Source organism: Salarias fasciatus, chromosome 12 (genome assembly GCF_902148845.1).
Source record: "Salarias fasciatus chromosome 12, fSalaFa1.1, whole genome shotgun sequence".
In the NCBI taxonomy this organism is placed as follows: domain Eukaryota; kingdom Metazoa; phylum Chordata; class Actinopteri; order Blenniiformes; family Blenniidae; genus Salarias; species Salarias fasciatus.
The window spans coordinates 10,343,059-10,368,040 of NC_043756.1; the positions used below are offsets into that span (position 1 = coordinate 10,343,059).

General features: G+C 44.0%; 1 protein-coding gene across 2 annotated transcripts in view; it reads left to right on the forward strand.

Moving 5' to 3' along the window:
* Positions 1–24,982, forward strand: part of arb2a (ARB2 cotranscriptional regulator A) — a 143,578-nt gene that overhangs the window by 22,315 nt on the left and 96,281 nt on the right. The gene's annotated exons all lie outside the window — the stretch shown is intronic.

Below are 24,982 nucleotides of genomic sequence, written 5' to 3' on the forward strand. Positions count from 1 at the left end.
TTTAAAGGGCAGGCCTGAACTTTTGGGGTTGTGGAAGCAGCCATAGCACAGGGACGCATAGGGTTTTTATTATTATTATTTCGTGTATGTATTGTATTGGTTTTGAAAGTGATTATTGAAATTTTCTATTGCTTTGTGCTTTAATAGCTCAGACTCTTTTGCATGAACTTTGTCAGTTCTATTCCGTTTGACTTCATTGTTCAATTTACACAAGTGCGACGAGCGAAAACAAAACTGCTTCTCTCTGGGGTCATAAGAGGAATTATTAGATTATGAACAGTTTCATCATAACTCAGCATCAAATATCCAAAGGAGCAAAAAATAAAAATAGATGTTCATTCACAGGTGCAAATGCATACTTACCAAAGATTTTTCAACTCAGAATCAAGTCCTATATTGTCTAGTTAGTGAAATGAAGCGTGCGCCTTGATGTGATCATTATTGTATATAATAAGTGAGCATTTCTGATTTCTGTGCAGTCTTATGTGCTCACGGGTGAATGAGCTGAGAGAAAGGGAGCGATAATACAATGTGAAATATAGATTTGTTTTCCTTTGCCTTCTGTGTGATCACTAACAATTGCATGCGGCTACGTGTCAGTAAGCAAAAGGTGGCTGTGCCTGTCTTATTATTTTCATCTCCATCTCTGCGCTCATTTGTCAGCCCGGCCACGACGACTTGTGTAATCTCATTGGCCTGCTGTTCAAATTGACTTAGGGGAGATCCAGCGCTCCCTCTACCCCTCGTTACTTCATTTCGTCCATCTGAATACCATAAAGACTTTACCTGCTGCGTAAAACCCTCTCCTGCTGTGTACAACAATGTGAATGTGTTGGGGTTGTGTGTGTGTGTGCGTGCATCCATGTGTGTTAACAGATGATTCAGGTACCCTGAAACTGTCTTCTACAGTCACCCTCGCCGCTCCTGCCGTCGAGAAGGCAAGGTTGTGCCGCGGAGAGCCAAAGTGACAGCTTAGATATAGAGAACATGGTGTGCGTAGTGCGAGTGTTGCCCATTCATCATAGTAAACAAGAAATCGTGTTCTTGTACCCTGACAAATCATCACCCAGGCGTTTACCGCACACACAAGCCCTCTGTGCGCTCCGTGCACGCCGCAGAGACAGCCGCACACATTTATAGTCAATTCAGGCTGTCTGCATCTATTATGGACATGTTTGTGGTTTATTATGTCATGCCGTGGAATTTGTCTTGACGTCTTTTGAAGTGTGTGAAAAGGAGTTACAGCTCCTATACCATCTGAAAAACTGCACACAATGTGATGGTTTTAGTGGAAATTGTACTGAAGGCTGAGTTTGGATGATATTGTCTGTGATTCGCCACCTTATTTTGCTTACTTTTGTTTTACTAATTAGAATTTATTTTTAACAGTGAATGGAAAATTAAATTAAGGTAAAAAGAAAGAAAAGAGAAGATACAGTTCCTTTCTGAAAGCAAGATTGGATATTTTTGACATGTTGCTAATTTGTTGTCCATATATATCACGTTGCATTTTTCCTTTAACACCATATATGCAAGTGCACGCACACTCAGTTCTTGTGTTTGCATGCGTGTGTGTGTGTGTGTGTTTTTTTTAAATAACATTTTCTCGACTTTATTCTCTTCAGGGGGGCTCTTATAAAATAAGCACTGTTGCACAGGGTTGAGCTCTTAGTTCCACCCTATGTCTGCAAGCATCCTTCATCATAAATCACTCTGTTATATAGTTTGGACAAGCTTGAATTTTTTTGATGTGTTTTGGATAAAAATGCTGATTCAATATGTGATTTTTCAACTCAGTAAAGATCAATACAAATCTGAACTCTAAAAAGTTCTTCAAAATAAAAGCAGCAGATGTTGTGCATCATCCATTTTTTCTTATTCTGATTCATCATGTCTCACGGCCCCTCACTGGCCGAGCCGCATGTGGGCTTCGGGTCAAACCAAAACCAGGTCTGAACAAAACTCCATCCTATGGAGCTATCCTTCTAGGATGTAATGCATTTCTTCCTATCCCTTCAATGTAACCTTAACCTTCACAACTGTCTTAACCTGCAATAACCCTCCACATAATGCAATGATCATCTTAAAAACTTAACACATCCTTAGAGGGAAACCCTTCATTTTGCACCTCAAGGTAGGTCAGGCCTTGCACGTTTTGTGTACGGCAAGTATTTTGGCCCTATAAACTTAGAAGCACACACACACACGCACACACATACACACACACGCGCATGTGCATGCACTTGCACAAAGAATTGTTATGTCTTGCAGGGTAGCTGTCTCTTAAACACCATGTCACATCATGTGTCTTCACTTCGTCACATCCATGTCAGATCTTTGTCGCACCGCTACAGGATGATGAGACAGTAATGAGCTAACAAAAATGTATATATTTAATATATGTATTCATAGACTTTTGCACACAGACGTAGATGTAAATGCGTCACATGGAGCAGACAGGAGGTTACTGATATCTAGCACGCTGTGTACAGTGATGCTGGGTTAAGGGAATTTTTTTGCTGTCTGTGCAAGCCGCACGCATGTTGTCTGTGTGTGTGTGTGTATGTGTGTGTATGCACATGGAAATGGTGCTAGTCCCATAGCCACTGGGTAAAATGACAGGTGAGAGGAGGTTTCTCCAGCAACGACTTTCGAGAGTGGGGGAAATAGCAGGAAAAGAGGAGTCTGAGCCGGGGGCGGGGGTGTCGGGGTGCAGAGCGAGAGAAGGGTTATGATTGGTTGGAATAGGACGGAAAAAAGAAAGGATAGGAGTACAGAAGGGATTGATGTGGGAAGAGAGAAATGAGAGGAGGACGAAGGAGTGACTGCAAATAGGGTGGGACTGGCAGAGGAGAGATGGGAGTACAGAGAGAGAGAGAGAGAGAGAGAGAGAGAGAGTAGGCAGAAGGCGAGCCTCTGACAGCTCCACTACTGGGAGAGGGCCTCTTAATGACAGCTTATTCCTTCATGATTTCAATTCCTGACAGTCGACAGGTCTGCTTGTTGCATCATGTGGCAGCTGTATCATTACCTTCTGGCCCTGTCAATGCTCTGCATCCTGAGACTGAGATGGTGGAGGTGGAGGGTGCGTACCATGGGGTTTAGATGGGTTCGGGGGTGAGAGAGAGAGAGAGAGAAAGAGAGAGATAGAGAGAGACACACAGGGAGGCTACAGTCAGAATAATTGAGGAAGGAGAGACTATCGGATATTGAAAAGTGGGATAGTTAGTTGTAGTTGCTGGTGGAGTTACAGGTACCACGTTCAACTCATGCAAGTTTGTGTCTCCATGGAAAAAATGGAAGTGGCTTTCTCGAGGCCTCTACTGCTTTGGTCATGGTGCAATATAGATTTTTTTTTTTTTTTTGCATTTCAATTTAAATCATGCAACATTTTATTTTTATTTTCCTTTAAACTATGCCATGAGTGTGCACTGCTTGGTTTTGCAGGTGCTATCAGTTATCAGCAACTATTCAGCAAATGACCTCCATAACTCTTTTACTCTTCACTGACAGTATCGGGCTTGAGTGATTCTCATTATCATGATTTCCAGATTCATTATGATATTCATAAAACTAAAAAAGAATATATAAATTGCCAAATAGCAGAGGAGTACAGCTTTGTTCCATGCAGTTATTGCTGTGGACCGAGGAGATTCCCTGACTTGTCACATATTTGTAAAATGAGCTACTCAGTACCGTCAAAATTGCACAGTAATATTAAAAAACTGCCAGAGCTTGAAAATCGAAGTTATCGTGGAAAAACAGGCAGATTCTCCCACACACAGCAGGGTTTTTTTTTTTTAGTTTTAATTTTTTAATTCTACAGCCCGAAGTCCCATATATATAGCATGCTTTGTTGTCAAGAATCACTTAATTTAGTCTGAAAGTTGCTAATACGTAAACAGATCTATAGCTGCTGTCACCCTTATTTTCTCCATCTCACTCTGGCGCGGCTCAACAACCCTCCAGATAGTGAGTCAGGGTAGACACCGGAGACCCACAGGAAAGAAAGAGGGGGTGTGGTGTTTTCAAAACTGTGTCAAAACCCTTGTGGTTTGTATCTGCCCGGAATTTCAATGGGAGGCTGAAAGGGGGCAGTGAGGCAGGCAAACTCAAACAGAGAAATCCTCTTCTAATTTCTGTCATGTCCTCCCCACCCCCTGCTTTTTTTTTTTTTTGCTGGATGATGTCTTCTTCAACATCAGCTGCACACTCTATCGTTTGTCTGCGTTGTGTCATGGCCTCATGTGCTACAAGGATCTCTCTCTCTCGCTCTCTGTTCTCTCTCTCTCTCCTTCCAATCACCATTCTCCCTCCTGCTTTCTCATTAGTTCATCTAATTCCCCCTGAGCGGTGAGTTAACCTGTTTGTGTGTGTGTGTGTGTGCGTGTGTGAGCGTCGGTGTAGCCCTATGATAACATTGTCCATATGGTGTGTGCACAACCTATCTCGGGGCATCAGGTGGCCGCAGAGGCCAGACAGGTATCATTCAATCCAGCTAGCCGACTATAGCCAGAGGACAGTTTGTGAGTGTGTGTGTCCACGCCTATGTGTGTCTGTGCAAGGGTCAGAAGGCGCTCTACCTTGCCGTGGCCTTGTAATAGTAGCCCTGCAAACACACATGCACGCACACACACACACACTCACACACCTCCAGGTGGGAAGGTCCCAACACATCCTGCAGCTCAGATCAATGCACTTGACACCTTCAAAGGCGGGTGTGGGGCATGGACTTGCTCTGGGGTTAAACCTCTTTTAAATAGCCTCCCGCGGGAAGGCAGCTGTCAATAACCCACCGTAATTACCGGGGCCAGGCCCGCCAAGGGCTCGGCTGCATGGGCCAAATTAAAAATTGATCAGAGAGGGAGAGAAAACATTATTTTGTGGTGGTATTCCCCGTCCTAACAGCGCTGCTGCTGCCGTATGTGAAATTTCATCAACTGATGTCCAAGCCTGATATCTAGAGACCTATTTATCCATCTATCCGCCCCCCCTCCCTTCCTCCAGTTGAACAATGGAGTAATGTCCCTGTTGTAAAAAAAAAAAACATTGCATACTAAGTGTCTTTCAGTGTGCATGTATATGTATGTGTGTGTGTGTGTACATGCAGTATGCGAGTGTGTGCCTCTGCATACTGTATGGGATGCAGCTGATTGTTATGTGCTCCAGGTAATACTACATCATCCCCTATCTGTGTAGTGTGTGCCCACCTTGTAGCGGTATATTGATCGTGGTCTCATTGAGTTTCTCTTGGCAGGGAGCCTGTATTTGTTAGTCAGAGAATGATATGAAGAAGATATGTTCATCCTCGGGCTTCCTCCAGGAAAACACACGGGCCGTTGTTTCACAAGACAATGATGAATGAGAATTGCAGGTTACAGTGAGTTTGAAGAATTTTCCGAACACTCTCATTTCACGTGGGCTATATCATCCGTTATATGAGTCACCGGCGCAGTGCATTGTGTTGCAGCGCCTGAGAAGAAAAATAAGTTAAAATAATTGCGGCATTATTGTAATTACCGGCCGCATCTGTAATTTGCGCTGCCTGCAAATCTGCTGGATACATAATTCACACGTGTGTGTGAGCTTGAATTGTGGCATTTAACTTTTGGGCTCAGAGCAGAGATTCAAGGGAATAACTCAGAATTCAGAGGTGCTAATAAGTGTTGATTGGCCTCTGTAAATGCAGAAAGTGTCGCTTTTAACACTTTTTGATTAACAGTAAATTAACTGATAAATTTCCTCAGATGACTTATTTCTACAATACTACGTTTAAACGTGTTTCGTACGTACATTTTTGTGGAGGATTTCCCTTATAAACGTAATCTAGTTTGAGTTGTGTGACTTTAAACAGTATAGCACATGAGAGCACTTATTTCTGGGTGCTGCAAAATTTCTCAGGTTTGTTTCCAATTGTTGTTGCTTCCTTTTGGAAACATTTTTCACACACTTATCACACTAAATGCGCCCAATTAATACTTAATAAAAAAAAAAATATATTTCTGTGTGATGCTATGGTTTAAAAAAATTTTTTTAGTCATACCCATTAGATATAGAAAATTGAATGCAAGTAAGTAACTACAAGTCGATATGATCCATAGCTGGGATTCTCATCACATACACATTTACACAGATGCACTCATGGCGGCAAAAAAATTAAAAGAGATGAAGAGGATGAAGCATTATTTATGGTATATGTTCATTAGCCCACATGTGATAATTGACTTTATTTATTTATTTATTTTTATCTTGAACCTGCCAAATTATATCATGAAAAAGGTTCTGTCTCTTGGTGTGTGTGCGTGTGTGTGTTTGTGTGTGTGTGTGAGAGAGAGAGAGGTGGGTAGTAGGTCATTTGCAGCTGCAGGCTGTGTGTGTGTGTCCCAGTGGGAAGGTCTTGTTTAGTCTCTTTTCCAGAGGGCCCCAGGCAGTGAGTGGTGGATACCTCTTCACTCTCTCACTGGGAACACTTTTCTACGGCCAGTGTGCGCACACACATGCACACGCTCACTTGAACAGGAAGACACGCGTGCACAGAAAAGTCTCCCATAATCTTTTGTACAAAACATCAACCTGTGCAGCATGCCAAGGATTTGACAGCTGTATTATAACAACGTTCACTTTTTGCAGTTTTAATTTTTTTTTCTCGCGAGTTTGCAAAGATTTAAACTGCTTTGTGTTTTCTGGAAATTTAGTTTTTACTCCCCCTAAACAAACGCGCTCACACACACACACACACACACACACACACACACACATACAGTTGGGCACTGAGAACCTCTTCAGGTCAGAGTTGAAATCTGCTGTATTCTTTCCGGTGCTGGTGTCGCACCCCAGAGCTATTTTCACCCCGCTTGATCGACGAGAGCAAACCTAATGTTTAAATGGGTTACCAGGGTTTACAGGCAAACAACAACAAATCCTACAGTTACTGGTTAGTGTGGGCACTTGTTAAAAAAGGTAAATGCAGCAGAAGTGTTTTCTGTCATGCTTTATAGTTAAAACAGGATGTTGTGCAAACATCTCTATAAGCTTTCCTATTATTTGTTCCACTGGATTCCTTGCTGTATACAGATGACTAATAATATAACATGCATTATTTAACACACTGATTTGATCTTTGTTTACCCATGTGTGTGTTAGTGTCTTGTGGCTTCCTATATTTCCCTGTCTCTGTATGCGACCAGACATTGAAGATGCAATCTTTATTTGAAGGCTTATCTGTCTTTTCTTCTGAGGCCGATATTGTCCTGCACTCTCTGTGGATGTGAAATGTACATTTCAGTACATCAGATCCTGGCGGCGATGGCGGCGTCTGAATGTTTTGAGATACGTTTGCTTTGGAGTCGGTGCTGAAGAAACAAAGACAGGCAGTAAAGGAGTGATGGCATCAGTGATCGCGTTTGTCTGCTCCTCTTTTGTCTCCTGCAGCTCAGTGGGTCAGTTGACAGCTGATATTGTCTGTATATCAGTATGCCCTGTGCAATGCGACCAACGTACGTTTTATGTTAAAGTTTGGTATAAAATGTGAAAATAACAGGTGTCTGTACAATGAATTGTTGGTCAGATATACACAAAACGCAACGGCTTACTCGTGCATTCATAACAGCTGTGAGAGAAGTAAAAAAAAAGAGCATGGAAGACAGCAGACTGCAGCCTACTTTCTGAAAATGCATTGTCAGCTTGCTCAAAGATGGGGAACAAGCAAGATGAGCTATTTACTGTCACTTTCTGAATAAATATTATGCAAGAATTTGACATGTGTGACAGTCTGCGTTTTGGAAAAGGAGAGAAATGTCATATCTTAGTATAAATACTAAAGCGGTATGTCAAAGTCAGATGCGAGTACGATCCACCTATTTGAGATGTGATCAGATTCTGGATGCGGGGCTCGTGTTAATGTCAGGTATGAGAAAGTCTTCCCTTTCTGACGGTGCAGCGTTATTTTTTTTTTCGGTGTGTGTAATGCTACAAAATGCTACAATCCGGTTCGGGGTTTTTCTCTCACTGCACAGACAGTGCAAACACATATCTCTGTTTGTAGTAATTTATCCATTTCTATGTAACTTGTCTTCACTTTCACTGGATTGATTCTAGACCAACTTACATGTTTTGTCTGCCTCCTCCTCCTTTATCTCGTACTACGGTGCTGGTGATAGGCGTTATTATCCCACCGTATGCTGACAGCCTATCCCTTAACCCTCTCAGGAGCACACGATGCTGCGCTTGGCTGACTTGTTTGCACTAATGTCAAGTTTTAGCGGGTTAGCAGGCGGTTACCATATGCTACTGTGATGCCGTCGCCCCTGATGTCAGTCAAACGAATGTCAGCCTCAGCTCACAACACAGTACACCACGGCGTCGGCTCAGAAACACAGTGACAGAACGTGCGCACACACAATAAATCACATGCGCACACACCCATACTGTAGGAAAGGCAAATACAGACAAGCTGGAGTTAAAGAAAACAAACAAAAAAACACATTCTGTTTGGGATGTGACTGAGATTCTCAGTGGAGAGTGCAGCATTATCTGCGATAAGTGTAAAGTGCACATCAGTTTTTTTAGGATGTGAGTATCCAAATGTTTCATTTTCAATATGTTTGAATTGACAAACCAAGCTGGATAAAATAACCCAGTCAAAACGTGTTCAATCGAACACCTTTCATTAGTTTCAGTGATTTCTGTTGTTGGACTTCCATTGACCGCAGTTATCTAAAATTCAGAATACTTTCAGTTTACTGCATTAATCAGCTTCATCGAAGAGCTCTTCAAACGTCTCTCACTAACATCCAACAGACAAGCACAGCATTCACAACCTCAGCTGAAGGGGAGGATTCAGCCTGGACAGCACTCACAGACATTACAGGGCTGAGAGAGAGAGTCAGACAGTTTACAGGCTCACACATTCAAACCTGCAGACAGCTTAGAGTCACCAGCTATCCTAACATGCATGTTAGGTTGATGCAGGGAGACCTGAAGAAAATCTGCACAGGCTCAGGGAGCACATCTGATCAAATCTATCTGTTTAGAAGAACTGTACACACACACACACACACACACACACACACACACACACACACACACACACACACACTGCTTCAGTGGCAGAGTGTACATTCTGCGGTTAAATGTCAGTGTGAGATTTACCTGAACTGAGATCAGTTGTAACGACATCACTGACCAGATTATGTCGGGTTTAGTTGTAGTTTGTTTGATTTTGTGTCATTCAAGTTCAAACATTTGTCTATCAAATTATGTGTTTTGGTCTATCTCAGACATTTTTTTTTAAGTTGTATTCTCAACAGAGAACAGGTTATAAACATTTGCGTGTGTGTGTGTGTGTGTGTGTGTGTGTGTGTGTGTGTGTGTGTGTGGGCAGACACTGTAGCTGCTGTATATTATGTCCTTCACTTACCTGATGAAACGTACCCTCCTGCCTTTTTTCTGCCTTCCCTCTCCTCTGGCTCCATCCTAAGATGTTGGTGGCTGTTTTCTCGTGTTAACAGAGTTGTTGTGTTTTGCTCGGGGTTCAGAGAGGCAATGTGGCCCTGCAGCTCTTTGTTCATATTGACCTTGTTCAAACTCAACCTTCCCTCTCCCTCCTGAGTTTTTCTTTCCTCTTTCTTTTCTTTCTTCTCTTCTCTAAGGTTCCTTTCTCCTGTTCATCTCACAGGCTGCCTCTGTGGCTGTTTTATTGAAACTGCAGAAAAGTAGCCTTTGGAGTCACTCTCTTTGGCCTTTGACAGATCAGGATGGCAGTGTGTGACCATGGAGGATTGGGCTGTTTCTGCATTCTGCTTGGTCTTTCTGTCTCGTTTTCTGTCTCTGCCTCCTTTCACTGCCTCTCCCCTTCTCCATTTTCCTTGCTCTGTGGCTAAATTAAACATTACTTAAACTGCTGAGCACCAGCGACGATGGGCAGTGATAAAGAAGTAACATTACAGTAACAGTAGCACGACATGGTGCTGTACAACCCCGGGGAATGACAAGAGAGAAAGGCACCATAATCCATTTTAATTTCACTGATATCATTGTACAGAAAGGGAGAGAAGGGGAGCGGGATAGAGAGAGAGAGAGAGAGAGACTGAGAGAGAGAGCTTGATTGGCAGAGGTGGAGTGAGAATGAAGGAGCAGGAGAGAAGTGAGATGTCTCAGGCCAGAGACTGTACTCTAGCTGACTGCAATGTCTTGTGGTGACCTAGTTGCAACCCCTTTGAAGTCCAAAGGCTGATCTCGCTGCATAGGCTGCAGAGGAGATCTGCAGCGTACAGCTTTATTAGGCGATGATGGAATAAAAGCAAGAGGAGAACCAAACTCTTTGGATTAGAGCTCGCTATAAACCTCTTTACACTGAAATACATGTATCTATACTATATACACACGTGTAGTTTGTTGCCAGTTTGCAGATACCTGTGTGTGTATGCATGGTTGCATATTTTACAATACACTGTTTTTGCTCTGGCTGTGCTGTTCTAAGCTCCTGCTGTGTGTGTGTGTGTGTGTGTGTGTATGTGCGTGTGCACATATACATGTGGGCATTCATATATTTGTATGTAGCAGATATTCCTTTTGGAGTATGTAGCTGTAATGTGAGGCCAAACACGGGCTTTATCCTTTAGCCCGCCACATTAGGAGACAGTGGTGCATTGTCAGGAGAGCTGACCTAGAATAGTCCAATCACTCCACATTCAGCCCCCTGTCTGCCCTCTCCTGTGATCACCACGCTGCCAGTGCCGCAGTCTATACGGCGTGTATGTATGTGTGGCTGTGTGACCCAGTTCAGTCAGTGGCGTTGCCAGGCTTGCCCCTGGTGAGGGCACGGATGTTAGGGCACAAAACCCTCAGATGTGTGTGTGTTCAATTCAGGCACAGCTGTAGATTTCTTCATGTCATCAGCAGTTGCTGAAATGTTGCAGAAATTGATTATTTCTGTGAATTTATTTCCTCAGACTGGATCAGTGGCTCAGCCCTTTTTTTCTTTTCTTTTTTCAAGTTTGCACTTCAGTCCGTACATATTAATTACCTCTGCTCGTACTGATGACTGGTATCCGTTAATAGTGTGTCCAAGAAGGGAGAGTACAAACACACACACACACACACAGGTGTCTCTGCGTCTGAGTATGCTGATGAGGGATTGGAGAGTTCACGGACACACACACACGAACAGCCTGCATGACATGGCCGACCAGTGAACTCTCTCAATTATCTGGTGCCTTTCTCCTGCACCCCTCCATCCTTCCATCCTCCCATCTTCCCACCTGCTCCCCATTGAGGCCGTGTGTGTGCAGACGTGCTCTGCTGGGGGCATGCTTAACCTTTTTGCTGCTACACAACACAAGGAGAGACACACACACACACACACACACACACACACACACACACACACACACACACACACATGCTCTTCTTCAAGTTGAGGTTCAATTAAAAACCCCACTTCACTTCTTTCCCCTTCCTTTCTTCCTTCCTTCTTTATTTCTTTCATTCCCTTCCTTTGCCTTCTTTTTGAAGTTAGCCTGGGGCCTCACGGAGCCTCATCAACCCTTTGCCTTGGCTAGATTGCATACAGGTACCCTCTGTGGCTATTTCAAATGACTTAATTAGCTTGTGAGTGCAGTGGATTGGTTGAATCTCCCTCTCTCTCTTTCTCTCTCTCTCTCTCTCTCTCTCTCTCTCTCTCTCTCTCTGGGAGAGAGAGAAAATGATTGAGCCCATGTGACACATTTAGTACCTTGCCGTGTGGTTTCACTTTCTAGGTCATGCTCCGGCTGTGAAGCTGGCTGCCTTTTACCTTGTAGAATAAGATGACACACACTCATACACACATGATCCCAAAAGTATGTTCCAGCATACCATCCTCATTCCGTTTTCAGTTTGACTGTCATCAGCTTTGCTCTGCATCGACACACCGTTATTTGTAATTGATCTACTCTTTTATTAATTCGATTGCAAAACGCTGCTTGAGCCAGAAAAGTGAATATTTGGTTTGATATTTGCTTTGCTAGTTTGGCATGTGTGTGTGTGTGTGTGTGTGTGTGTGTGAGATGCTTCAGCTGTTTTGTTGTGTGAAGTCCCCAGGTGTGAATTCCCATTCACAGCAGTGATCAAGGTATGTGCCTCCGTTCAGGTTGTTCCTGCGCCTGTGTTTCTGTCAGTGACAACAACGTCAAGGGCATGCCCCACCGCAGTACAAAAATCTCAGTCGTGACGCCTCACATGTGCCACACATGCATTACACACGGGCACCGCTCAAACAGATGTAAACAAAGCCGCATGTCTTCTCAGCCCCCCTCTTCCTTGGGACGTACAGGAGTGTGTTGGATGTTGAAATCGGTGTCGTCTTCTGTTACTATTCATGGCTTTAAATTCGAGTTTGTCAGACTGTACACAGCAACGCAAGTGATGGTAGCACCGTGAACTGTCGGTTTAATGAACAATATCAAAAGTTTCATCACTGCTGAATGATCTTATACTTGTTTTAATACTGTCAACTGTCAAGGTCTAGGAAATTGGGAGGGTTCTCCATAAAGCTTTATTGTAATGAAGTGCCTTGATGAAAAGATATGACCACGAGGATGCAGTGGTCATCAATGACTAAATGAGTTCTCGTACCCCTCAGGATGGGAAGAGGATCTCAGGGGGTTGAAGGGAGCAATGCGCCTGTTAACTCCTGGCTCTCTGGTCTAGCTATAGTTTGCTAGCTGGCTTCAGGCATGTGTTAAAAACCTGGGCCTGCTAAATTAAGTTTGGCTGTGTGAACAGCCTGTGGCACCCACACAAGAGCAAGTGAATTCACAGCCGCTTGAAGTCAGGCATTCACCCATACTAGTTCTACACACAAGCACACACACACACACTTACATTCACTCTCCTATTACCAAGCCTTAATTGGCTACCTTCCGTCTTCCTCTCTTTCTCTCTCTTGGATAGGCCTAGAGGCCTGTTGGTGCGCTGGCACACAGCAGCAGAGCTTGGGCATGCAAGCAGGTCTGGGGGCATGGAAGAAATTGGAGAGAGAAGCAATACAGATGGGTGCTAGGGTGAAGGTTTAGAGCACGACTGGTTCATGAGACGAGGTGAAATGTAGCTACTCCTTCACGTATACAGTCATATTTTACACTAAATATTTTTTGAAGATGTTATAAATCGTTACTGTACCTCCACCAGCTCATATTCTAACCACTTGTTAAAGCCACAGTGGGAAGGTAGAGTAGGAGATGCCTTTCTCCTCTTCCACTTGCTGAAGAGTTGTCATGTGCTGTCAGCCGGCTTGTTCTCCATGTGCCTGTCACGGCTCTGGATAGGAGCTCTGGGTCCCAGCATCCTGCCAATTGGTGAACTGTGTGTGATTGTGTGGGAGGCTGTGTGTGTATGTGCGTATGTTGCCCTCAGAGCACTTTGTTGATTCTGCTCCGCGGTGTCAGTGACACATTGAGCAGGTTCGGTGGGACTCCCCTGGTTTCCCTCGTGCTGTGTTTACTCCATCTGTTTACTCCCCCCCCCAAAACACTCTCAAATCTATTACCCTTCTCTCCCTCTTTCTTTCCCTCTATTTTTCACTCTCCGTCGATCTCTCTTATTTACTCCTGACTTCTCTTGACTTGTCGTTTCAAATCAGTACTTGTGTGGTAGTCAGGTGGCGTGCCTGTCGACAGCCAGCGCTCGTCTCTCCCTCAGCGGGAGGCGGGATTGAGTTTCTCTTGCAGCCATCCAGCCAGCGATCTTTTTGCTTGAAAAGCCGGAACACATTCCTCCCCGGGTCGGATATTTCGCTTCGGTATTCTTGATTAATTGAATACTCGGATGATAAGCTGGGGGTAAAATAAAAAGAAAAATGCACATAAAATTAATATCACTGTGTTTGTTTCAAAGGCTTGATAACAGATGTTAGCATCTAATCAACTTATATGAATTTGAAGGCTTTTTGCTCCAATTATAGATTGAAGAAAAATGTTGAATATGGAAAGATCTTCTGTTTCTAGTCGTCAAACTGAAAAAAACCCAAAAACAACCAAGTTGCTTCTAATAAGCAAGAAGCGGTGATTATTAAAGCAGAGCTTGAGAGGTCAGCATAGCTAAATGTATAAAAAGCTTGAATTTATCATACGATGGCAAAAAAGGAATGCATTAAAAAGACACTGTAGAAAAAGATGGGGAGATTTGTAGTGTTTGCTTCATTTTATGGATGAATCACAGTCTAAATCTTTTGAAGAATAGCCAACATTTGAACTCACATGAAGTGAAATGTATTCCAGAGTTATGAAATAATCATTGATTTTTCTTTTCCACACAGCTTCACCTCCAAAACAACTTAATTAAGCTGTGTGCTCATTATGCAACCTGCGATACTGTTTTACAATGCCAATCCTTCCCGAGTCTGTGTGTGTGTGATGGTATGAAACGATAGTTTACATACTCAACGCCAAGGGCACCACCAAGGGCTCATGAATGCAAGATGAAAAGAAGTGGAAGTGAAGCCGGGGAGAGAGGGAGAGATATCCCCCCCTTTTTTTTTTCCCCCCCTTCTCATCCATGTGACCGGCTAATTAGCCTGCTGCACCACCAAGCTTCAGCTGCAGGGACAGGGTTCAATAGTTCACCTATCTACCACTGAGCTACAATGGTGGTAAACCTGGATTACCTGCCCTGCCGGCTACCAAACCCCAGTATTACAAGTACCTGTCTTGTTCTGCAACCTGGAAATGAAATCAGTCCAAAGAGCCGGCCAGGTGGATTTACATGAAAGCTGTTGTTCTGAAATAGAAGCATGTTTCATAATCTCTGAATACTGAAGGACAAAGTTTGCGCAGATTGGAAACCAAAGTTTGCCAAAGAATGCGGCAAACATTTCCCAAATGAAAATACCCAAAGATTTGATGGGATCAGATTTATGACTCGTGTCATTTAAAAGGGGATGTTTTAAAAGCCTCGTCCTCCACGCGTCAGCTACACCTGTAAAATACTGAAAGCTATTGATGACATGGGTCATCAATCATTTTTTTCTTACGTGACAAACTGAGGCATTAGAAATTAGCTCTCTCAGATATCAGGTGTTTTACATTTTCAGCGCTGATTAAAATTGGCTACGGATTAATACAGTTTATTAATATAGTTCACACTGACATAAAAAGTGTTTTCGAGCTGTTTTTGAGCTTGTTCTAAAGAAATATAGAAGAAAAAAACAGCATACAGCGCTGTTCATGCACACTCATATATATGTTGCTTAATTAGTCCGACCGTTTTTCAAGTTCTCGTCCAGCTGAGAAAATGCAAATGTAGTAGGGAGTACACTCTATACGTCTGCCTGAAGTTCTCTTAAAGCCTTAAAGTTAATAACTTTTAGATAAATAGGAATTAAATGAGAAAACTATGAACCTGAAAATGGCTTTCTTCTTTTGGCAAAAGTTTAGCTCAGAGCAAAAATACACTCACACACACAATCACATCTACATTTTAAAACTACGTACTCTAACAATATATTGTTGATTATCTTCAGAGTGTAAGCTGGTGTGTGAGAAATTGCAGAGAAAAGCAGCATTGAAAATCAGAAAGAGGCTGTGGTGGGATTGCTGGATAAAAGACACATTTTCCCTCGCTCATAGTGTTTTCCTATCACAAAAAAACATGAAAAAAATATAAATTATGCGTCTGATATTAAAGGTGTGCACTTCACAGAATGCAAAATTACCACACAAAGCCCACAAATACGAAAATCTGGGAGCTTTTGTGAGTTCTGAACTCATTATTCAGTTTGTTCTGTCAAAATGAGGAAGAAGATTTTGGCAATAGAAAAGCGTGATTATTTTTTATTACTACCTTCAACTGTTACCTTCAAATGTGCCTCCCTGAATTTTTTTTTCCTTTCCTTTGTGTTTTTTTTGTATTTAATTAATTTTTTGAGTTTGATTCCCCAGAACTGATCTGGTTGTGTGCCAGTCGTACCCGCTCTCGCTTCCTGTTGCTGGCAAAGCAGCGTCTTGCTGAGTCGGGGGTCGAATTTGGCTAATGAAGTTGTCAGAGGCGTGTAGCATGGAGGCTGAAGGGAGGGCCTGCCGGGCAGCCAATAGCGAGGCTGCAGCTGTGATCAGCCGAGCATGATGGGAGACCACCCTGCGCAGCGAGTGCCGAGGCCCGGTACAGCCCCCAGATCAAAGAGCTGGCCCTCTCATACACCAGCAGTTCAGAGCGATGCTACAAGCTTAACGCGCACGTGCACGAGCAGAAGAAATCCACCGCGCGCGTTCAAAGACACACGGGATAACACCTGGACGCACATCCGCGCATTTACACATCCAAGCTGGAACCGCGCAATGTTTCATTTTGCACACATCATAAACAAGCTATTTCACCTATTACGCAGAAAAAAAAAACGTTTAACTAAAAAAAAAAAACAAATTGAGTGTTGTAGTTTATAAGTGTTTATTCACTTCTTCAGCCTCTTTCACTCTCTCTTCCAGCACTTCTGCTTTCCCCTCCGAAGTCCATGTCCTCCCCTCGCCATCGCTGTCACGTTGTTATCCTTGTTACCCTTCTTTAGTTAAGATCACTCATTAATAACCGCGTCCCCTGCCTGCCTGCCGCTTGCCTCCAGTGTTCGCTCGCTGCTCGCTCCCTCGCTCCGGCGCCTCGCCGCCTTCCCTCCGTTTCCACTCCTCTGCTCTCTCCTCTGCTCTCTGCTCTGCCCAGGGTTCTTGTTTGAAATTCAAGAGTGGTGCAGTGAGACTGCAATAACCTACATACCGATCTTGTTCTCCCATTCTTATTTTCATTTTTCTCTTTATCTCTCTCTGCTCCTTTATTTATTTATTTATTTTGGTTCATTCCACTTCCAGTCTTCTCTTTTCACCTCAGTGAAATTTTTAAAAAGATATTATTATTATTGCAATCATAAAAAGAAGTTTTTTTTATTTTCACTTTTTTTTTTTTTTGCAAAATTTTTCTCTCTGTATGACAGGATGAAACTTCATTAGTTTTTTTTTAAATACTTGAGGGTGGCTTGTTATGTTTAATTGATCCTTTTTCACTTTACCAGAGATAAAGTGCTGACGTGGTGTACTTCTGCCCTGTTCCTCTTTCTACACATCCTGCTGTGTGTGTGTCTGGAGCTTTGTGTGTGCACGTGTGTGTATGCATGTACGCAAGTGTGTGACGCCAGAGGTGCAACTCCTGTATGTCCCGCTGACTTCTTGGTGAACTCCTCTCCACGCAGTTTAAAATAAAGACAGGAAGAGGAGGCGGTGTGTGTGTGTGTGTGTGCGGTGTCTTTGTATATGTCAGAGAAATGGGTGTGTTAGCACGTGTGTGGCTGCACATATGTGCTCGTGCTTGCGCGTGTTTTAGCGTGTGTGTGTGTGTGTGTGTGTGTGAAGTTCCTCCTGCCTTTACTTGTGTGTGGAAGTGGCATATGTTGGCGGTGGGTGGCAGTGCAGGAAAAGCAAGCTGGCTTGCTGGTGGGGAACCTGAGTCAGAGCATTCAGGATTAAAAAGTGCTATCCCCATTATGCTGCGTGTGGAAAACAGTGATGTTCATTACCCCCCTTTTTAACCAGCTTTGGTTGCCTTTCAGTAACAGCAAGGACATCTTTTGCTTCTTTCCTCTCTTGTTATTAAGCTGAATATGTCGATGTCGATTCATAAATCTTATGAGGACCAGGTTTGTGTGCTTTTTTTAGGTGCGCACTATTCACAGCAATAAAGAGGTAAGCGAAGAGTCATGGTGTCGCTGCTTACTTATTTAGTAGCTACAATAATTATTGCAGCAGCTCTATCAAAGAGCGGCTGAAATGTAGGGCAGTATCAACTCCTGCCTTCTCCCCTCTGTGTGAAAGTGTGAGGATTAACCCTACTTAATCCATAGTAAAAGTCCCTCAGTGCGTTGGACATGAGATGCCTGTTCTCATGCTCATATTTGCCTGTTTAATGTCTTGGAATCAATAATACATGAAGCGGTCCTACAGATGATGAGGGGAATTTAAATATTCATGCTTAACTTTGCGGTAAGATCTGCAAAGTTAAGTCAAATTGGGTAGTTAAAGGTTCAAAGCTTGGGGCAGCGTGCTTTTCTGTAGCTGAGAAGGTGCTGCAAAACGGAAATGAAAGACGAATTATTACTTGACATGGATCTACACAAAGGGTCAGCACAGGGGTTTAAATACTGCGGCGCGTACTTTCCAGGGGAATTTTCTGTTTGTGTGTAAAATAACACGAGATCAAATAAGCGGCTAATAGGAAGGAGGGGCGAATATTATATATATATATATCGATGGCACGCTACGCTTCTCTTCTCCGTCCTGAATAATCATGATCCTGAGCTGATGGGATGCTGCTTCAAAAAGACGAGAGTATGCATGAACTGCAGATGAACTGGAACCTGCGTATGAACCGGGGTGGTTGCCCGGCCCAGCAGCAGCCCCTGTTCCCCAGCCGGGTAGTCCCACAACGAGATGCTGATATCCACAGTAGGAGGGGTGTGTGTGTGTGTGTGTGTGTGTGTGTGTGTGTGTGTGTGTGTGTGTGTGTGTGTGTGTGTGTGTGTGTGTGTGTGTGTGTGTGTGTGTGTGTGTGTGTGTGTGTGTGTGTGTGTTTGGGGGACTAGCTGATGGGCATGTGGGCTGATAAGTATTCTTGAATGTATGCAGATGTGTGTCTTTGTTGTTTAGAAGTTAATTGAACATGAACAGGTAATCGACTTTTTTTGTGTGTGTGTGTGTTTAGCAGTTAATGCGTTTGATGCAGGCCGGGCTCTGAGAGAACGAGGGAGGGAGAGAAGTAGAGACAGAGAGAGGGATTCGGTCAGACTGGGCTGGCAGGTGAGCAGACGTTTGCTCCAGGCAGCTATGCTACCTTTTGATACAACAGGCTTTGTGAAACAGGCATGATTTCTTTCTTTCTTTCTTTTTTTTTTTGCTTTTTTCCCCTCTCCAGCCGTCTATCCCTCTAAAACTGTCACTGTCTGTATGTAATCTCTTTAGAGCTTTTATCATTTCCCTGCCTCAGATCTTGCAGTTCCTATAGCAGTGTTTTTTTCCCGAATAATTCGAAACTTGAGCGACAGTTCCTAGGACAGATGTGAGATGAATAAGCTGTTGTACCCGATCAGACAGATAGGTGGCAGTATACTGTCAGGCTAGATCCACACACTTCCTCTCTCTGTTATCTATCTATCTATCTATCTATCTATCTATCTATCTATCTATCGTCTGTTTTATCCTTTCAAGTTCACATCCTGATATAATTCAGATTTCCACCTTCGTGGTCATCCCCCACTCCTTCTGTCACACTATTTTTATCATTCATCTTTTACATCTCTCCGTTCATTCTCCCTCCAGGCTTTCTTTTCCGTTTCTCCACACTGTCCTCTCACTTCCGCCTGCAGGTGCTACCTGTGTAAATGCTAAAATACAGTCCATGATGCTCAGCACTTGTTAGCACAGACCTGCTTATTTATTCCTTGGTGTCCATAAAAGACTTGATAGATGAGAAATTTGAGCGCTGCCCACAAGCTCAGACGGAGTACCGTCAACTCAGACAGAATATGAGCGTTTGGATGGACACACACACACACACACACACACACACACATACACACTGTTTGCCCAGATCAATGCCGTGGCTCTGAGGGACTAGAGAGAGATCAGGTACTGAGAGCCTATGGAAATGGATGGCTTTGTCATTGAAACACCCACCTCTCCTCCCCAGAGATGCTCCACGGTGGTGGTATCTTCAGCTCTGAGACTTCCTCATTCTCTCTCTTTCCAGGCCGCCTGTTCTGTAACCCGCCTCCGACACATATAGAGAACATACACCAACACCGCTCTCCCTCTTTTCCAACCCACCCAAGAGTATTTACTCCAAAAGAGAACATTGGACCCAAATAAGTGTGTCTATATTTAACATTTTATTTTGTTTTAGATAAGTTTCTCACAGTGGTGTGAGAAATTTGGAAGAGATAGAAAAGGAGCCAATAATTAAGATATATATATATAAAAAAAAAACTTGTTGGTATTATTTAATCTATATTTTCCATCTTTACTCTTTTTTTATCAGGTGTTTCATTTCTGATTCCTCTTTTCTTATCCTGATTTGTTTTCTGCTTATTCAATCATTTATTTATTGATGCTTTTAGGAAAATTATGAAATATTTACGCGACACATTATGCTTATACCGTGGATGATTGTGCTACACAAAATTAAAAGTAGTTCTCCTGGAAACCTGCAAAGTGTTTCTTAAATTTCTCACTATAACTGACTTACCTTTTTTTTCTTTTTCCCACTCTGGTAATGTGAGAAAAACCACCGTAGGCCTGCATCATAAGCAGACTCTGAGTAATTGTGTGTGTGCTTTTAAGGGGTGGTGGTGGTGCACATCTCAGCGGAGCATTCCACCCCCAGTCCAGTGGGTTTTGGTTCTCGCAATGGTGGTTTTGTTAAAGATCACTGTGGGCACTCCCCACGTTGTATTCCCTTCCTCTCGGGGGTTACCTGCTGGATGTGGGCGAGTGGACGGTTCCTCTGCTTCCACACACACTGGCACCAGGCAGAGAATCGGCAACTTTTCAGTAAACATGATACATAAGCAAGGCTTGCTCATTCTGTTTTTGTGTTCAAGTCTTTAATATGTTTTTTTATTTTGAAGCGAGCTTTTGAAGCCAGTCTTGTGTTCTCAGTCTTCTTTTTGGCCCGGCCTCATTCCCACACCTGAGAGCCGAGCGTCTGTCGTGCCCAAATTTGACCACATGTTTCGAAGGGGTCAGCCAGAGTAGCTGGGTGAGAGCCAGCCCGCTGAGAGCCGGGGCCAGGGCAGGCCCGGCGTTTGGTTTGACCAGCAGTGAGACCTGGAGCGAGCGCGGGCTGAGATGGAGATGAGGGCGGGACCGCGAGAGCTTGTATCCTGCAGATTAGAGCGATGCACGGTCTATGCACACAGGATGGGCTTTTCAACATACCACTAACCTGGCCGTGACTCCCCGAACTCTGTGTGTGTGTGTGTGTGTGTGTGTGTGTGTGTGTGTGTGTGTGTGTCAGAAAAAGCCTTGCACACTGTTTTTCTGATGGGTAATGGCAGCGTAAACTTTTCACCCCACTTTCTCATGTGATCCAACTAAAACTGCATTCCGTAGAGAAACGCATGCGCTTTCCACCTGTGTGAGTGTGTGTGTGTGTGTGTGTGTGTGTGTGCGTGTGCAATTTGTGTGTGTGTGTTTCCGAGCTAATAGCAATAAGAGCGGTGGACTGTGGATTACGTCTAGTTCAGACAATTATCTTTCCACCAGTCAATTCAAGGTCAGTTTTACAAACCCATTTACTCGCCAGCAAATATGCTTCAGTCAAGTGTGTCTGAATGAAAGCGCGATTTCAAACATCTGAAAAGATGGCATTTTGCTACTGTTGTTCTTACCGCACAATTCTAGGTTTGTACGCGCTGCGCTGTTAACGTGGATCATGTTATATTTCCAGTAGTAGTAGTAATGTAGTCGATGTGTCTTTCTTTGATTCTTTGAGATTGTTGCTCTGCCTAATCACGACGGCAAATGAATGAAGCCTGACGCTTGGAGTGCATTTAATAGGCGGCGCGCGTGCATGTGCCTGTGCATGTGTGTCCTCAGTCTGTAGCAGTGTGCCACGTCTCAAGCCCCTTATTCTTGGGATAATTGTGCTGCAAGTCCTCAGCCTCCCCTTTAGCCTGAAAACCAAGCTCATTGCGGCCCCCAAAGAGCCCCCCCAGACGGCCGAGGAAAAAAAAAAAAAAATCCCAAGTTGTCCTTGTGCATAAAAGTAGATTGTACTCTCCAACACCTTTTCAAATTAATATTTGTGATGGACGCCATTCTGCCAGCCCCAGTTTCTGTTCCCCGCCTTTGTTCCTGCGTTTGATGTAATGGAGGCAAGGACAAAGAGGAGAGCAGGCAGAGTGTGTGAAAATGGTAGTTAAGTGGGCTTAAGGGCTCCTTCAGTACCTACTGAAAGGCCTGAACCCTGAATAGGACCCTCGCACTGCTAAGCTGTAGTGCAGTAAACAAGACAGGTCCAGCACAAAGGTGCGTCTCAAATGAGCACAGACACCCTCCTCCTCTTTTTTTTTTTCTCACCCTGTCTCACCCCAACCTCCCACCCGACTCTGACATCTGGCCAATCCCAAGATCTGTCTGAGTCCTCACTCATCCCCTCCTCTTTTATTCCCGCCTCATTTTTGCTCTCCTTCATATCTTTTCTCTTGTTCTTTAGCGTTTCTCTGCACTCTCTTCTGGTGTGTGTGTGTGTGTGTGTGTGTGTGTTTTGTTGTACTGGTCCTGGCTGGACAGCTTGCTCCCCCTAGCCAGCCTTGTCCCCAGCGCTTGGGCGGTTCGGCTCTTTTGTTTAGTTAATTGCAATGAGTATAATGTACTAGTGTCTCGGAGGTCCACGAAAGACAATTAGACAATCCCAAGAATTTAATGAGACACCACCAGCCCCAATCCCCCATCCTCTGCTTTGAGAAACACCCTGCTCTCCGTTGGCACCGCCTGTGATGTAGTGAGGAGGGGGTTGTCATGCAGGTCGGCTGTCTGTGTCTGTTTGTATGTTTACCAGATTGTTGGTCTGCCCATCAGAGAACTCACCAGAGAGAAAAGACCTGGTGAGATAAAGACGAAAAAAAAAAAAAAAAAATCTAAACAAATTCAAGTATTATGTGTAGATATTAATTCTATGTTCGCATGGCAGATTTCCAGGATTTTTTTTTACACTATGGGATTCTCACTTGAAGAATTGCTCGCGCTGGACATCACGGGAATACCCGTGTAATTATTAAGAGCGATTATCCTGTTCACCCAGTGAAGGGACACAGCACTTGACAGTGTCATCCCCAAAAGGAAGAGGAATGGCTGGGGGGCCTGGGTGATGGACGAAACCCTGGGTGGCCTTTTAAGGACTTCTCCCCATTCCTTTCTTTCAGTCTCTCTGTCTGTTTTTTTTTCTTTCTCCTGTCTTTATTATTTCTCCCTTGGCGTTCCCTCGTTCTGTCTCTTTTTCTGTTATACATTCCATCATAAACCCATAAGACATTTCTCTGGATCATACCAAGACGAAGCCAGCCTTAAAGCAGAGAAGAAAAAAAAATCCATAAGCGATTCGTTGCATCTCTCTTCATATCACGTTGAGATTAATTAATCATGTGTCTTTGACACTGTGAAGTACCTGTAATGCACAACCTTTAAACCTACACTCACACTATGTCACGAAAGAAAAGCAGTTTGGTTTTTAGATTCCTTTTGTTTTCCTCTTCTGTCTTCTGTTTTTTTCCCTCTCTTTCTGTCATTCCTCTGCTTTTTTCTCCGGCTAATCATGGTGTTACAACAAAAGACGGGGCTCCATTATTGCATGTGTCTGTCCCAGAAGAAAGGAAATGAGAACGGGACAGAGGGTGGCCGTGGCCTGACACCGCACTATTAATCTTCCAGTAAAGCCTTGTCAGGCAGAAACGGACACAAATGGATCACTCCCATTAACTGGGAGAGTGTAGGTAAGGGCTTTAACAAGCGTTTACCAGAGTCCATTTTCTCACTAATGAAGAGGGGGAATACGCGACCTCCCAGCCAAAGCTGCCAGACCGCACTTAAAGGTCTGAACGGGGAAGAAAAGGAGGAAGGAAGAAGAAGAGTATAGAGGAAGAGAGTAGGTGAGCATGAATTAAAAAAAAAAAAAGGGGGCTATAGTCTCAGTGCTGACATGTTGTTGCAAGCATGGTGAGAGGTTAAGGCCGGGGCCACCGTACGCTTCACCCTCCACAGCTGTCCCATGGCACAGAGAGGCTTCTACCATGGGACATTCATCCTCTTGTCGAAAAAAAAAAAGAAAGCCAAGGAGCTTAAGTGTAAAGTTTCATTTCAGCACTGACCAGAAGCTCTCTTAACTTTTTAAGACTATTTTCACAGCTTGATCCCTTCTCCCAGTTTCGGTAATGAATATTCAAGGGCACACAGTTGTGAAGTTTTTTTTTTGTTTTTTTTTTGACTCCCTAAGTTTGGAAAAGGGGCAAAGAGCCACAACAATGGGTGTCAACTCTTACTGTAAGGGATTTGCATTTATGCACCATGTTTTAAACATGTGTCTGACATCTCGTGGAGCTGTCACGTCTGTGGACAGAGTTCTGTCCAAACAGCCCCCGAACCCCGCTGGCACCGCGGCGGGGGCTCTCCGGGATGTCTCAGCACCACCACCGCACTCCCCCCGAGGGGTATGTGTCAGCGCGCGCGCCGGCGGCAAGAGTCGGATGTGCATTTGTATCTGTGGGTTAGCGGGGGAAACGTGCACGTTGAATTTCTAATGGGTGATGCCCCTGCTCCCCTGACGCGGGTTGGACGGGCGAGTGATGGTTTCTGAAAAAGCCACATGATAATAAGAGATGTGCTGGAAATACATCAAGGATCAAGCTGTGGTGGCACAGTGTAATTCATCACCGCCCCTCCAGATGTCAAACTGTTTTAGTGTAAGTCAGCGAACGTGCAAACAGATAATTAAATAATCACAGAATTCCAATTGTACTAAATGTGTGCTTCCAGTTTCTCTCTCTCTCTTTTTTTTTTTAATTCATTCACAATGACTCTCTCCAAAATAATGTCCATGCGTGATGTACCCTCACCCACGACAGCCACGTGTGAAATCCTCTGGATAGATTAGTTGTCTGTCAAATTGCTGTTAAGGCCGTGGTATCGCTCCACGGACGCGCCTGCCTGTTGTTTTCCCGTGTCAAGCGCCTGTTAGCAATAAGCCCGGCTTCCTGAACGCAGCCAGATCAGTGGAACCAGTATCATTAAAGAGATTGTGGCCCACGCTGACCCGACTGATACCAGAGAGCAGGCAAAGGGGAAGAGCGGCACGACCAAGCCCGTTTGTCTGTTATCGCCGGCTTTGTGTTCCACAGGCTCCCGGGGGGAAGCTGCGAGATGAGAGGAAGACTTCACCTTCCTCCTCGCAGACGCCGCTCCACCCCGTCTTTCCT